Source organism: Leuciscus leuciscus (genome assembly GCF_965113295.1).
Source record: "Leuciscus leuciscus genome assembly, contig: HAP1_SCAFFOLD_766, whole genome shotgun sequence".
Classification (NCBI taxonomy): Eukaryota; Metazoa; Chordata; class Actinopteri; order Cypriniformes; family Leuciscidae; genus Leuciscus; species Leuciscus leuciscus.
Window position 1 is genome coordinate 1 of NW_028117974.1, and position 4,932 is coordinate 4,932.

Here is a 4,932-nt window from a genome sequence, read left to right on the forward strand (position 1 = left end):
CCTTTGTCTTTCTGAAGTCCATTGACCGAAGCGACGGATTGGCCTGTGAATTATCAGCGTAGTGAAATTTGATGGATTTTCTCAGGCATTATTAGGATTTCATTGGTACACACACACACACACACACACACACACACACACACACACACACACATATCTCTCGCTCTCCGGCTGCTGCCGTCCCCGCAGATTAGACAAATCAATTACATTAATTTTGTTGTCATGGAAAAGCCGACCAGATTGCAATGGGAAAACAGGCTATACACGAATGAAAGAGATGATATTATATTATGAAGTTAATAAGTCTGTCATCTTTATATGGAGGGATTGATTTAAGGAATAATCCACTCAAAATATAAGTCTGTTGATTTAAACCTGCATTATTCTCCAAGCTGCTCTTTTCCATACAAGCAAAGCTTTAAAGGACAAAAGCACGCAAATTGTGCCCTACATTCTAAGGGCCTGTTTACACCTGGCCACTTCATGTGTTTTCTGTGATGGGATAGCGGTCCGATCATGAAAAGACCAGGTGTAAATGCCCTCCGAAACGCATTCGAGACATATGTAAATCCGATCGCTCAAACCACATCAGGAGGAGGTCTGGGCCGCATTCCAGAAGAAACTGGACAAGTGTAAATGCATCTGGTTGCTAAACCACATATGTAAATTGTACTCCTCCCATCAATGCTAGAAAATAAACGTGTGAGAGCGTGTTATAGGCTATATGTCATGCATCTGAGCATCTATTCATCAAGCCAACGTGCAAACTATCTCAAATCAGACGCTTAACACACAATCTTCTTCATTAAAAGTAAAGAAACGAAATCTTACCAGTGCTGTTGCCGCTCTCTCTCCTATTGCGATCTTTGATTTTGAAATTGCAGCTCATATCTGTTGCTTTCGGTGACGTGCACTCCATTAAATCTGCATATAGCGCGGGAATTGAAGATCGGATTTATATCCGTTTTGCGAAACACATTTATGTGACCAGGTGTAAATGGAATCGTTTTGGTAAATCTGAGCTATCTGGTCAGTAAAAACGCATGAAGTGACCGAAGCTGTGTCCCAAATGACACACTATACACTATGTACTCAACCGTGTAGTGTATGAACTTTATACGTTTATTTTGTCTTTCAACATCAGAGTCTGATAGCCCCTCCCCCTTCTTGTACTTAAAGCTGCAGTCCGTAGTTTTTCCTCTTTGTCGCCATCTCTGTTCGAAATCTGCAATTGCAGTTATTTGCGGAATTATCAACTTTATGTGGGTTTGCCTCGGCACGGCACAGCGCGGATGAACCCAATGTTTTGAGGAGAATGTGCGGCTGTCAGTCGCCGCGCCGGTGTGGATAGTAAGAGTAACATCCACTTTTGTTCTGGCCAACTAAGGGAAATTTAAGGCTGATTAAATCTAATGATCACTTATCATATCACGTCAAACCATGCAAATTATACTTTGTTCTCAAATTGTTAATGTTAACAACATCAGCATTGCGTGACATTTAATGCCTTTCCGATATTATCCTTGTTTTCGCATGGGCCGGTTGCAGTCTCTTTTTTTCTGTAGCCACTCCGAAGTCTTTTGCATTTTACAATGGGTGAATCTCCTGGTGATTGTCGTTTGAACCTTTCTGGATCCGCCATCAAATTGATGAGTTTAATCATATCAAGTGCTGCGAGAAAAGGCTATAAATCTCCACCTCCAACATCCTCACACTCATAGCCTACTAGCCGAGACTCTTCTTTATGTGGACAGATGTGACGTAATGACGCAAACACATGCTCGAATTTCCCGCGGAAATCCACCAGTACCACTGGAGTTAAAAACATTATTACAAGCTTACCGTTTTGAATCGAGCTACGGCAAGCAGAGAGTTCTGAACACTGGCTGGTTATGTACTTGCTCAAACATTTATTTTGGATCATTTTTTAACCCAAAAACGTTACGGACTGCAGCTTTAAAGTGCACTTTTTTACTAGAATTAAGCAATAAGCCCCTTGAAGCCGTGTTTTACAGTTGATTTAGAACAGCTAAGGGGCGTTGTTAGCTACAACTTAGCTGTTCTAAATCCACTGTAAAACACGGCTTCAAGGGGCTTATTGCTTTTATAAAACGGTTACTCCATAAAAATATTAATTTTAGTCATAAAATAAACACCAGCCACAAAAAATATAACGATATAACGCATTTATTCCTCCGCCAAGCAATGTAGTTCCAAAGAGGTTGCTAAGCAACACATAACAAACCAACCAATCACAAACGGCAGTTGCGCAGTAACACTAATGTAATGCGGTCACAGGTGTGTGTTTGTTGAGTAATTTACAACGGCTTCGAAAGCGGCTCAACCAATCAGAATCAAGGACTGGAACTATCCGTTTTATAAAATGGCGTAGAATAGTGCACAAGTACTCGATTTGGGACGCACCTCAGGTGTAAACGGGCCCTACGAGTTCTGAAGATGTATGATAGATTGTGTAAGAAACTGTCTCATTCTTCGTTTAATTCTTCCTCAGGTGACGTCACGTTGGACCTTCCGCTGTCCCGGGTGTCCGCAGGCTCTGTCACACGACGATTCGCACTTCCACGAGCGCCACAAGTGCATCAACTTCTTCGTAAAAGTCTACGGATACATGCCGCTGTTATACACTCAGTTCAGAGTGGACTCGGTACTCTTCAAGACGAGATTGCCGCATGACAAGACCAAATGTTTTAAATTCATTTAATGGAACGAGCACAGGAATCCGGCGAGGCGCTGACACACACGGCACGGTCTCTCTCTCTCTCTCTCTCTCTCTCTCTCTGTGGGAACGTGAAGGGGAATCAAAGCTTTCTTGTAAATATGGGACAGTTTTACTTTGAACTCGTCTTCCTCGAAGACAAGGGAGAACAATAGCAGAACGAACGATCACCGTCAGGCGTTTTTAACGGTCACTTGTGCGCGATTCATCAGCAAACCACTACAGGCTTGATTTGCACCACTTTTCATGGGACGCTTTAATGGACGTCAAACTAATATTTGCATCATTATACTGACAGTACAAACAAAGTTATGGACCGATGGAGGCCGTTTTTGATGGCATATCGACGAGTTATGGGAGGTGTCATCGCTCTAAATGATTAGTGTTTTTATTTTTACTTACTTCGCATATACTCTGTTGTTTGAAATGCACTGATGGTCATGTTTTTTTTACTCGTGTGTGTGTGTGTGTGTGTGTGTGTGTGTGCCTTTGAGCTTGTGTGAAAGGCTGTGTGTGTTGTTCTTTAGGTTGATGGTGACTAGACGCCACTAACCCCCATTGAATGTTTGTTGATCATCAGTAAGAATAGCACAAGGTATAAGACATAACTGCATAGGAATAGCACCAAATCAAAACTGTTACATGTTCTCATGTCAATCGCGATCATACAAGAAAACATATGTGTGTGTGTAACCTGTTCAGTACACATGTGGGAATAACAGATTGATCTTAATGCCTTATGCTGGATAATCAAGTCTGTTAATGTGTCATTTGTTAATGTGTCCAATGATTTCATAAGTGAAATGACAAAGAACTATCCAGGTCATATTTACTCATGTATTTAACTTAAAGAAAATGAATCACATTTTTAGCCTTTTTTTATTATTATTCTGACATTATTTTCATGAATTATAGCACATTTAAACACCTAAATTGTCATTACATAAAGCAACAACAAAAAAATCATTGTCATTGCTTTGTTCTTTTTCTAATGCAAAATATAATTTTTCAATAAAAGGACTGTTAAGATTTGACATTTCTACCAGTTCTCAATAAAATCTCATTACCATTACTGTAAAGCACATAATTTTTCTAATCTAATTCTTTAAAAATTCAGTTCATCAAATATATCATAAATATTTTGATTCAAAATTTTTGAAATATGGTGATGACTGATTTTTTTTTGTATTTTTATTTTTTTGTGAGACTTATTTAAGGAAAAAGTGTGAAAATAATATCACAAGGCAAAAAATAAATATTAAAAAAATAATCTGGTCCCATAAATACTTTTGGTCAAAATGTTTCTTTATGCACAATATCTTATTTATTTCTTACTGGTGAAATGTGACCTGGACATGCTCTTGACAGTTTCATGTGAGAATGATGCGTGTGTGTGTCCGCTGATTTCGGGGGTCTGTGAAACTAACGAAACCACACACATGATTAATGTGCTGAAGGATAACGGTGACAGTAGTTCTCTTTCCTCTGTAAACGGTACGTGTCTCTCTTCTGTGCCAGGATGAGTTTTGTTTCCTGAGGCTTCTTCTCTGCCAGCCTGATGTCACCCTTCAGATGACAAATGCTGAGCTCCACTATTTCATTCACCATGGTTTTTCCCCCTGACACGTTTGACAGGTACATTTAGGAAAGATGTAAATTAATGAGTTTTATTTTTTTAAACACAAAAATGTGGCTCTGTTCCCCTTAGAAGAGGAATACAAGTAATCGGATATGCCCATGTTTTGTATTGTTTAAGTCTATTGAACAGGCTTTAATGTTTAATTATTACTTTTTAGTCATTGTGAAGACTGTATGACCGTTTGGATCGGACCGTAACTGACAATATATAAACTATTGGTTGTAAAGTGTTGAATGCCAGCAAACGTTATAACTTCTTCAACCACACTAATAAACCAGCCAGTCTCATCATCTCTTTCATTTCGGTGGAGATCTCAGTGTGTCAAACATCAGTACTCACTCGGACGAATCGGTTGGTTCGGTCAGTACTCATCATTTTGCAATGCTTTATATATTTTTAATTAACTATATTTATTCAGGCACAGGATCAGGAAATTTCAGTGTTGACCAGATTTAATTGTTTAGCAACGGTCAATAATAACCGCTAGGCTCTCGTGGTAAATCTGCCGTCTGAATGATGGTCATGTGCTGCAGATTTGTGCTTTAATAATATGAAT

General features: G+C 39.2%; 1 long non-coding RNA gene across 1 annotated transcript; it reads left to right on the top strand.

Moving 5' to 3' along the window:
- The first annotated feature begins 21 nt into the window (after window positions 1–21).
- LOC309491954 lies at window positions 22–4,675 on the top strand. The gene is made up of 2 exons (XR_014203378.1): window positions 22–963; window positions 2,450–4,675. It is a non-coding gene; the product is annotated as an uncharacterized lncRNA (long non-coding RNA).
- The last annotated feature ends 257 nt before the right edge of the window (window positions 4,676–4,932 follow it).